Consider the following 12,616-nt stretch of genomic DNA (forward strand, 5'->3'; position numbering starts at 1 on the left):
GGCGGAGTCATCACAGCAAGCCTGCGTGATACTATGGTGACGTGGTTTTCTATGGGAGACTAGTAAAGGATTGTCTCCTTAATGAACCTGTTTTGCCAGTTTCCAGCAACATTTGTAGACCGTCAAGGGTGCACACTTGCTGCTCCTACATAATCATCCTGTTAACATTTCTCACTCGTTTCCATTACTCCCTTTAAATGAAATTGTTGATCCCCTTATTTCCTTAGATTATTTTTCATCACCTCTCTATTTGGCCTACACCTCAAAAGTACATGTTCCACAGATTCCTCCTCTTCCTGACACCTCTCACACAGTCCTGTCTGATGTTTCCCTGCCAATTTAAGTGATTTATTCAGTGCACAGTGCCCTAGCCTCAACCTCATTATCACAACCTCCTCTCTCCTGTGTCCCATACCTACCCTATTGACCCTAACACTGTTCTGTATTTGATATAAATGCCTCCCTCTACCCTCTCTATCCCACCTCTCTTGCCACATGTGGTTGTTTTTCCCCCAGATGACACTCTTAACCTCAGCCTTACTAACACTCACTTCCATTTCCACTCTTTCTTTCCTTAATGCCCTCTTTGCCAATTTATCTGCCCTCTCATTCCCCCTCACTCCTACATGCGCTGGTACCCACATAAATCCAACCTGACGTCCTCTGTTCATTACTCTAGTAACTGACTGCAATATTTCATACAACATGTCCTGTCGGCTATTAGAATGAAATGAATTCATGCTCCACAGAACTGACGAGGAATCTGAGCAAATCAGTACCCTGTTGTGTCTGGCCTCTTCCACCCATCTTAGAGCTACCAACACTGCCAGCATCTCCACCGTGTAGACCCCCAACATATTCGATGTTCTCCTACTTAGCCCAATCCTCCTCTCTGGCACAGCCACCCCAAATACTGTCACTCCTGTTTCAGGTTCCCTAGCCCCATCTGTATATATCAGCACAAAGTCTCCATACTCTCCCATTACATGACGTTCAAACGCACCTCCCAAATCTATTTGACCCTTTCCTTTTCTTTTCATTTCTAACAGATGCCAGTCTATTTTCGGGCCCTCAAGCATCCATAATGGTGTTGCTGGACTACAGACTATTGTGGGGCTTATTCTCACCGCTAAGACTCCAAGTTCATTTGCCAATTCCTTTCCTACTCTCCCTCTGATTTTCCCTCTGACTCTTCCCATTCTCCCAGCACTCCTGCAGTACCACTTTCGTCGGGTGAGAATCATTGTGTCCCTTCAAATTCGCCCAGTAATTTCCCATCAACTGCTTCCTTCTCAATCCCAGAGGCACCTCTCCCATCTCTACCTGTAACGCAGGTACTGGCGTTGTCTTAACAGCCCCACTGCAGACTCTCAGCGCCTGTGCCTGAATCACATCCAGCTTCTTAAGCCTTGATCTAGCAGCTGACCCATAGGCAATGCTGCCATAATCAAACACTGATGGTATTAAAGCCACATACACTCTTTTCAGTTCAGAGCAACTAGCTCCCCAACTCCTACCTGTCAAACATCGCAACACATTGATCACTTTTTTGCATTTCTCTTCTATTCTACCAATATGCCCTGCCCATGTTAACTGTGAGTCAAACACTACACCCACAAATGTAAATGTTCCAACTCTTTGCAGCTCATTCCCGTACATTTTCAGTTTCATTCCTTCCTCTCTTCGTTTCCTGCTAAAATACACTGTCTAGGTTTTTTTCCACTGAGAACTGGCATCCCCAGTCACAGCCCCACTCCACCACCTCATCAATAGCCCCTTGTACTTTGCCCACAACATATGCCACATTCCTTCCTCTTTTCCACAAGGCCCCATCATCCACAAAGAGTGACCTACCTATCTCCTCTGGTACTTTTGAGAACACGTCATTGATCATTACTGTAAAGAGTAAAGGGCTAATCACACTTCCTTGAGGGGTCCAATTCTCCCTATTTAATCCAGTTGTACACCCTTCCTCTTATACCCATCTTGCACAGCTTTATTAATAATCCTTCCTTCCACATCATATCATATGCTTTCTCAATATCAAAAAACACTGCCACTACTGCTTCTTTATTTGCCTGTGCCTTTCTTATCTCTGTCTCTAGCCTTATCACTGCATCCATTGTGTTTCTTCCTTTTCTAAAACCACTTTGATAATTTGCCAGCATTTCTCGTTTTTCAAGATCATATGTTAATCTTTCTGTTATCATCCTTTCCATTATTTTGCACAGATTTGATGTTAAGGCTATTGGCCTGTAACTAGTGGGTTGTGTGGGATCCTTACTGGGTGTTCTTATGGGGACCACTACTGCTTCTTTCCAGGCACTTGGTAATCTTCCCTCTTTCCATACCTTGTTGTACAATAGCAGCAACTTTAATAATGCTCTCTCCCCTAGTTGTTTTAGCATTATATTGCATATCTTATCTTCCCCTGGGGAGGTTGGTCTTGATTTATTTATTGCCCTCGTCATTTCTGCACCTTTTCGGATGGAACCAACGGTGTCGCGTTGCCCCGGTCCCCGCCGAGGGCCGTGGGGTGATGGCCTGTTGGTTCATGCTCAGGGGGGTATTCCATCAAGCAGGCTAAAGGCAAAGCCAAGCTTCAATGGCTAAGTCTGGCTAATAGGAGTGAGAGTTCCGTTCCATTAAAGAGGCTGAGATTAGCCCCAACTCAGTTACCATGGAAACTATGACTCTGGCTAAGCCTCAACCATGGCTAAGCCATAACTGTGGCTCAGGTTTCCGTTCCATCAATCTGAGCCTCAACCCTGTTCCACCAAGGTGGCTAATGTGAATGCCAGCCAAGTAACCATGGTAACTTATGCTGCCGGGCAAACCTGGGCCGTTTCTCAATATCCATACTTGTGCGTACTTGAGCGTACTTGCGTACTCCCGTACTTGTGAAAACGTCATCAGCCTCAGTCCAAGTGCTGTTCCAATTCTCAAGTAAGCGAACAGCGAGGACGGTTCTCAAACCCGGAAGTGTTCTCGCTCCGCCCATTTTTACCAAGTATGCATCGGAGGTGACTTAAGCGTACTTGCGATGGCCATGTATCCCAGAATACATTTCGGCGGAGCGGAGCAGCAGATAATAGAAATATAAATCTGAAATAAATATTTTTCTGTGTCCCGGAACAAAGTTTTAACATCATTTGAGGCGAGAAATTAGTCATTTAGAATTCAAACATGTGGTTTGTGTATGAAGATATGACGTATTTATAGTTTGGCAGCGACGTTTGTCGGAGGTGATCAGCTCCGCCTCTGCGGACGCTCGGCGCTCACTGTGCCCGGCACAGAGCAGCGTGACCTCGGCCTGTCCTGATGAAATGATCCGCTGGCTCAGACGTCGCTGTCATTAGATGCTCGGTGTGATCCATAGATTTGTTGTTGACGTGTTATTTTGTTTTTAATGGAAACGTTTTGACCTGAAAGTTTGAAGGTTTGTATATTGTTAATGTTTTATTTATTTTAACTTTGAATTTTAGATTTATATTAAAGTCGAGATTTATATTTAAATATAATATGTAAATATTAGATATGTATAGTATAGTATGTAGAGTAGTATATATATATATATATGTATATATGTCATACATATATATGAGGCTGCAGCACTTGGCGCCAGCCACCATTCAAACAGCAGAACAATACATACATACTTGCATACTTGAGTATTGAGAAACAACCACATACTTGTGTACTCCCGTACTTGGCAAGTATATACTCCCAGCGTACTTCTCAAGTATATACTTCCCAAGTACGCAAGTACATACTCGCTTACTTGAGTATTGAGAAACGGCCCTGGTCTGTAGCAGGCTAAAAGTGAAGCTTAGCACCATCTATGATCAAAGAATGTCCAATAGACAGAAACAGAGACACACAACTGTCATGGAATGATAAAATAATATGTAAAACATCAAATATATAATAAAATGTATTAAAGAAATGATTTACACTAATAATTATATATTATCTATAAGTACATTAAAGAACACTATCACCAAAATAAAATATAATAAAAAATAAGACACAAATAAATACAAAATTAAACTAATTAGCAAAAAATATAATAAAGGGAAATTGAGGCATTGAAAATAAAATATTAAATGTGTACACCAAACCACAATTAGATGATTGATTTGCTGTCACCTGCATTCACTTACTGTAATAGGGGTCCTTGTCTCCATTGAATTGCTTGATTTGATAAAACAATTCTAGATAAATAATAACTTTTTTACAATCAATAGATCTTTCATATGATTATTTCCTATAGAATGATAACCAACATTGCATTTCGTCATGTAATAATCTACCATCAATTGTATGATAAATGTGATGAGTCATGTAAAACACGTTGATTAAATGTAGCCTATTATTATCAAAAATGTAGGCAAGGCAACTTTATATAGCACATTTTAGCACAAGGTGATTCAAAGTGCTTTACATAAAATAAGATGAAAATACAACAATTCAACATAAGCATCTGGGACAAAATACAGAAGTAGCACAAATACAGCATGTAAAAATGACAGGCTTAAATGATTCCTAGAATCAATCGTGCAATATTGTCCTTGGATCTGTTCTAAGATTCCATTTTTCATTTTAATTTTAGTTTTTTTTTTTTTTAGTCTGTACATTTTTAACTTCTTAAGTTATATATATATTTTTATTTCATTTTTTTTGTGTGACCAGGGAGATGTGCAAAGTAAGAATTTCATTGTGCAGTGTGATGTCTGTCTTAACTGAACATATGACAATAAACCTCTTGAATCCTTGAATCCTTGAAATGATATCAATTCTATACAATTGGCCATGCAGGAAATAAATGAAAGCTATCCATCGATTTGCAAAACAATCAGTTGATAAATGTGGCGTCGGCAGCGAGGCGTCTTTAACTTGTCTGACTCTGGTGTGTGTGTGTGTGTGTGTGTGTGTGTGTGTTATCTGTCACGCCCTGCAGACGAGGAAACGTGTTGTTTGTTTTTATTTAAGTGCAGACAGAGGCTCGTTTACCCGTCGCCCGCTCTCACACGGTTAAAGAGACGCAGGCGTCTGCGTGTGTCTGTGAATAAACTGCAACGTCTTCTTCCATCCTTTTGTTTTTGATACTTTGGTTCATTAAAACAAAAACACGACAAACGTCTGGTTTGAGAAAAACGCTTCAGTGTCACAGTAAATCTCACCTTTAACGTTCTGCAGGAGATTAAAACCAAAGTGTGAGTGAAACTACACCCACTGTTCATCTGTGTGTGTGTGTGTGGACACTAACTTAAATCGACCTGAAAATACCTTTAATACTTTTAAGTTATGGACTGGAATCATGGATGTATTATAAGAACTGGATAGAGCACCGCCCCTCTGGTTGTGTTCATTCCTATGGAGTTGCTCACTCAGCACATATGCCAAAAAAGTTTCTGACTTCTGCGTTTATTTCCGGGTTGTGTAGAGCATGAGCATGCGCAGTAGTGTTACCCCCATGATGCCTTTCGGCTATGTGAACAGTTCTTATAATACATCCATGCCATGACTGTGACCTGTGATGGGGGAGGAGCTTCACACGTGGGCAAACTGTAATTTTTTTACACTTTTTCGTAAAGTTGTATATATATATATACATATATATACAATATATATATATATACATATATATTGTATATATATGTATATATATATATATATATATATATATATATATATATACATATAAATATATAAAAAAAATTGGGTCCATAAAATGTAAGAAAATGTAGAAAAAAAGCTGAAGATTGTTTCCCAAACCTGTAAATGTTGATTTAATGATTATTGATCGAATGATTTCCTTGTTGTGTGGAGTAAAATATTCACATTTAAGAAGCTGACAAAATAAGAATAAATCATTCATCAACACTTATTTTCTTTTTTAAAAATATTTTACACATAGAAAAAGTTTGACAACTTCAAATTTCCTTCACAATAAAGTGCCATAAGGGACTTTTAATTTGGCGGGTCGTCCCTTTTCAACTTCTGTCTTTTACCAGATGTTAGACAGACTGTCCAACATGCTGGGACATGACTGGACGTGTCCCACTGTCCAGAGACAGAGGGACAAAAGAGGGGGAGGAGCAGATGGAACATGACTCAGCGTTTCTTCTTCTCAGTGTGATGTCACCACTGGACGTGAGGTTTCCACACACACACCAATGTGATGATGAAATATGTCACATGTTTGTTTTTTTCTTCTCTGATTTAATTTGACATCTTACACTTTTCAAAGTTATAAAAGTGACGTCGGCTTTTGTAGTTCTGTGGAGTGGAGTGGCACACACACACTCACACACACACGCACACATACGCACACGCACGCACACACACGCACACATACACACATACAGTGTCTGTGATGACCACTTTATTACTTCATTAAATAGCGTGTGGGAGAGTGAGTGTGTGTGTGAGTGCGTGTGTGTGTGTGTGTGGGAGAGTGAGTGCGTGTGTGTGTGTGTGGGAGAGTGAGTGCGTGTGTGTGTGAGTGAGTGTGTTTATGTGTGTGTGTGTGTGTGTGTGTGTGTGTGGGAGAGTGAGTGCGTGTGTGTGTGTGTGTGAGTGCTCTGGTAATTATCACATTGTGGGGACATCGGTCTGTTTACACAGTCACGGTGTGGGGACCGCTGACAGTCTGGGGACCAAAATCGAGGTCCCCATAACGTTTTTCTTTTTAAAAGCCTTCAGGAGTTGTTCTGAAGGTGCCTAAGTGATTTTTAGCCTTGGCCCAAAAAGCAAATTTTTCTACATTTTTTTGTGTGAGTGTGAGAGAAGCTGCTCCCCCTAAAGGCCTTTGCTGGTAATTGCACCTTCCACTTCACACACATGCATCTTCCAAATATGGTTAGGACCGCCCACTTCCTGGTCCCCATTAGTAAGGTTTTAAGGAGCAAATGAAATGTTCAGTGTTTTATTGGAAATGTTGTTTTTGCGGCTGCACAAGCATAACAATAAGAAGAAGAATTTCTTCTTATTATATGCAGTCCGTTGCCTTTACCTTAACATCACATGTTACGGGAGATGGCGCTCCCCAGTGTGCGACGTCGCAGAGCTCTCCGAGTCCAGTTGTTTCTTTTCTTATTTATACTTGCCACTTTTTTATGCCGAGTTAAGGCACACACTGCAAATAGTGTCTACAATCGGGCGATCTTACTACACTTTTCGACCTGAACGTGCTGGAGTCCTACCCGGAGCTAACATGCTACGCGGAGCTAACATGCTACGCGGACCCGGCGCTAAGCCGAAGGCCGAAGCGGAGGCGCGGCAGACGGGGAGGAACAGACCGGAAGCTACGGCGCTTGGTTAGCAACAGCAGGCTAACCCTCCCGATCATACTATTTGCTAACGCCCAGTCGCTGCCAAATAAAATGGACGAACTTCATGCCAGGATCTCAACCGAGAAGGTCATACAGGATTGCTCCATACTGTGTTTCTGCGAAACATGGCTGGGGGAGAAAACACCAGACGAGGCAGTAACACCAGACGGCTACACCGTCTTCAGAGAGGACTGCAGCGCCGCAGAGAGCGGCAAGATTCGCGGAGGAGGTACGGCTGCCCTCGTCAAACAATCCTGGTGTACTGACAGTAAGATCATCTCGAGATCCTGCTCTGAAAATGTGGAATATCTCACTTTGAGACTAAGACCATTTTATTTGCCCAGAGAACTGCAATGCATTATTGTGAGTGTCGTGTATATCCTCCCCTCTGCCAAAGAGGAGGCTGCACTTAAGGAGCTACATGACATGATCAGTGGGCATGAAGACACATATCCTGATGCTGCAGTTATTCTCTTGGGAGATTTCAACCACTGTAATCTCCGGAAAACTATGCCTAAACTGCATCAGTTTGTGAACTTTCCCACCAGGGAAAACAAAATACTGGATCACTGCTACAGCAACATCAAACATGCCTTTTCAGCTGAACCACAACCCCACTTTGGAAAGTCTGATCACCTGGCCATCCGGCTCACACCGGTTTATAACAAAAGGCTCAAGTCAAGCCCAGTCATAGTCAGAACTATTAACACCTGGACTGATAGTGCACAAGCTAGCCTGCAGGGCTGCTTAGAGGCCACAGACTGGAGCATGTTCAAAGAGGCCACAGACGACATCCATGAATACACAACGACCGTTAGTGACTACATCAGCTGGTGCACGACCATCTGCGCACCCCCCAGGACTGTGCGTATGTTCCCCAACCAAAAACCCTGGTTTAATGGGGACGTACGGCGGAAGGAAGAGGCGGGAGGCCTTCAAGTCAGGAGACCACGGGGAGTAGAAGAGAGCCCGGTACGAGCTGCAGAAGTCCATCAGAGCAGCAAAGAGGGCTCACTCCCAAAAGCTTGAAGGCTACTACCACAACCACAACACACACAGCATGTGGCAGGGAATCCAGTCCACTGCCTTCCAGGTGACACGCACACAGGTCCTGAAGGCTCTGAAGAAGGTGAACCCCCACAAAGCGGTGGGACCCGACGGAGTGCCTCCCAGAGTACTGAAGGCCTGTGGAGAACAACTGGCCGGTGTGTATACTGATATCTTCAACACGTCACTATCTCAGGCTGTAGTCCCCCGTATCTTCAAAACCTCCACCATCATACCAGTCCCTAAAAGACCAGACACACCCACCCTAAATGACTTCAGGCCAGTGGCACTCACACCAGTCGCCATGAAGTGCCTGGAAAAATTAATCCTCACCCACATCAACAACATGGTTCCAGACACTGTGGACCCCCTCTAGTTCGCCTACCGCCCCAACCGATCAGTGGACGACGCGGTAGCATTAGCTCTTCACCACACCCTGCAACACCTGGAGAGCAGCAGAACGTATGCCAGGATGCTCTTCCTGGACTACAGCTCTGCATTTAACACCATCCACCCAGGCAGACTGATCGTAAAGCTGGCAGACCTTGGAGTCCCTACTCCCACCTGCAACTGGATCCTGGACTTCCTGACTGAAAGGCCCCAGGCGGTGAAGATGGGAGGACGGGTGTCTGCTGAAATCAGAGTCAGCACTGGATCACCACAGGGCTGCTGTCTCAGCCCCAAACCCTTCACCCTGTACACACATGACTGTGTCTCCACCCAGGACAGCTCCATCATCATTAAATACGCTGATGACACCACCATCCTGGGGCTCATCAAGGGGGGAGATGAGTCAGGATACAGGGCCCTGGTCAACAACATCATTGTCTACGGAGAGGAGAACGACCTCCTCAACACAGACAAGACCAGGGAATTAATCCTGGACTTCAGGAAGAAACCCCCCCCTCTACAGCCTCTATTCATTAGCGGGACTGAGGTGGAGAGGACAGACAGCTACAGGTTCCTGGGACTGCATGTAACATCTGACCTGAGCTGGGCTTGTAACACCAGAGCCACAGTGAAAAAAGCCCAGCAAAGAATGTACTTCATTAGGCTGCTCAGGAAAGCTGGACTGAACCACCGCCCTCTCACCCTGGCCTACAGAGGACTGATAGAGAGCATCCTCACCGCAGGCATCACTGTCTGGTACAGGAACACCACACAGGCAGAGAGGAAGGCCCTGCAGAGAGTCATCAAGACTGCGGAGAGGATCATTGGGACAAAACTTCCTACCATGGACTCCATGTATACGCAGCGTTGTAGGAAAAGAGCAGATGGAATCATCAGAGACTCACTCCACCCCGCTCACACTCTGCTCAAACACAAACGCTGCAAGTACAACCTGAGGCACAGCAGAGCGGACAGCATCAAAACACACAGAACTCGCTTCTTTAACAGTTTCTTCCCGGCCACAGTCAGACTGATGGCAAATCAAAACCACTGAACTCTGTAAAATAACCAGACACTACCTCACCTAACCACGTGTAATATTATGTGCAATATTCCCTCCCTGATAAATGTGCAATGTCATGCTGTATAACTGTATATTTCTTTATTTTTATTTTCCACATCTTCTACATTTTTCTTATTATTACTTTACACTCTGTATAGACTTTAATTTGAGGTCTACTTTTATACTTTTATATTTATATTTATACTTAAGTGTGTTTATGTTTCCTACAACTGACTCGTAGAACCCGCACAAGATTTCCAATGTGCCTGGACTGTCTGTTTAAGCACAAATGGCAAATTAAAACCTTGAACCTTGAAGAAGGAAGGTGGGTTTGCACTTTATGTGAATGACAGACGCAGCAATAAAATTACTCAAGAGCATTTGAAGGTCATTTGTCATTCTACGTAACAGAGTTGCACAACAAGACATACAGTAGTTGAGTGTGGAGAAGTTGTAGAAAAAAATATTTAATAATGTTTAATAAAAGAGGCTCTGTACCTGAGATATAATTTTGCAATATAATACGATGGGGTATATGTGCAACTCTGACTTCCGGCGAAAGGCTTTTACTTTGAAATCACACAGGAAGCCGGCTGTACGTTTGACCGCAGCTTAACAGTAAACAACCTCTCTCGCTTCGTGCACAAGTTCACACAGCTCAGAATCCAGATTGGAGACGATTGTGTTTGGTAAGTGCCGCAGTATTTCTCATAAAATGCAAACTATTCAATCATTGTAGAGTTTTGTGCTGTGTGACGCGGTTTATTGACAAAAACTGTCCGTTAAGGATGTTAATCACACTCGTTAATTATATAGCAGCGTAGCTAAGCGCTACGTTTGTTTTTTTAGCTAAGTGCTACGTGTCCAGGTGCTTGCAATTGGTTATGACGCGACGATCACGTGAGCTAACAATAGGAAGTTAGTAATATTGAGCTAGCAAAGTGGGAATTAAATGTTTCTTCAAACAACAGATTTAGTCAAAAATTAAGTAATAGTTTGAAAAGTGAAGTGATGTGATATGACCTAAAGTGCCAGAGTGGACATGGAATTTTTTTTTCCAAGCTTTTTAAATTTGCAGTCCCTCTGTTTATCAAATGTCTAATTATAAGAAACAACATATTGTCAGTAGTTTAGAATCGTATTATTTGACAATAAGTGAAGCTCGAGACTCTCTTATTTGTAGATATTTGTCTGCAGTTTGAAATGCCACCAAGGCTCAGTCCGACAAATGATGCCATCCATCATGTTCTCTCAAAGATGGATAAAACATCAAAACTGGAGGTGAAATACATAAATGCAGAGAAAGGTAAGACATTGTGAGATGTGGTATTTTGCGTTTTAATTTCTACAAGTAATTGAGAATTTGAGTAGATGATATTTCCTGTTCCACTAAAAATATCTTGTTGTTTTTAAAGGACGAGGAGTATTTGCCAGAAAGACATTCTGCTGCGGAGAATTTGTAGTGGAATACAGGGATGATATGATCAATGATGCTGAAGCCCAAAGAAGACGAAAGATTTTCCGCCCATCATGCACTGCCTTTTTTTTGCTTTCAAATGGAGAGGAAAATTATGGTGGTAATTTGCAAATGAACTATCCTTGTATGCAAAAAGAACAACTCAAAAAGAATGGACGATTGATCAAGTTGAATTGAATTGAATTGAATTGAATGACTTTATTCCTCCCCCATGGGGGAAACACACATTCACAACAGCTCAGTTAAGAAAGGTGAGAATAGAATAAAAGTAAAAATAAGAATAAAAATATAGAATAAAAATAAAAATAAAAATAAGATAAAATAAAAATACAATACAATACAATACAATACAATAGTAAGACAAAATTACCAAAAGATAAAAAGTAAAAAAGATAAAAATTACACTCTAATATAGAGTATTATCAGGGAAAGTGAGTGGACATTTAAGAGGAGTTAAATATCCGAACAGCAGTGGGGATGAAGGACTTTCGGTAGCGCTCTGTCCTACACTGAGGGTGCCGGAGCCTGCCGCTGAAGGAGCTGCCAAGCCCCTCCACAGTCAGGTGCAGTGGGTGGAGTGTGTTCTCCATGATGGAGGACAGTCTGGATAACGTCCTCCTCTGTCCCACCTCCTCCACCGATTCCAGCGAGCAGCCCAGGACAGAGCTGGCCCTCCTGACCAGCCTGTTCAGTTTCTTCCTGTCCCGGTCCGTGCTGCCCGCTCCCCAGCAAACCACAGCATAGTGGATGGCAGAGGCCACCACAGAGTCAAAGAAAGTGCGGAGTAGAGGTCTGCACACTCCGAAGGACCTCAGTCTCCTCAGGAGGTGGAGGCGACTTTGACCCTTTTTGTAGAGGGCGTCGATGTGAGTGGTCCAGTTCAGTTGTACCATATGTTAACATGTATGTCAATAGCATTTCTATGTAGAGGAACTGTACATATGAATATGAAATGGGTTCACTCACTTTCCCTTCTATTTGTCCTTCTAAGCATTGATGCCTCAAGAGAAGACAATTCATTGGGGCGACTAGTTAATGATCAGCACAAAGGCCCAAACTGCAGGATGAAAAAGATCGATGTAGATGGAAAGCCGCACTTGTGTCTTTTCGCCATCAAAGACATTAATGAGGGGGAGAAAATTACCTATGACTACGGAGGGGATGACTGCCCCTGGAGAATTCAAGTATGTGGAACTTCTGCACTATTTTAAAATGTTTTGGAATAACTTAGTGTATGACAGTGACTAATTTGAAACTTATTTAAACTAATGGAAACTGATTTACTTCAGATCAGGGCTCTGT

Source organism: Solea solea (assembly GCF_958295425.1).
Source record: "Solea solea chromosome 17 unlocalized genomic scaffold, fSolSol10.1 SUPER_17_unloc_1, whole genome shotgun sequence".
NCBI classification, from domain to species: Eukaryota; Metazoa; Chordata; class Actinopteri; order Pleuronectiformes; family Soleidae; genus Solea; species Solea solea.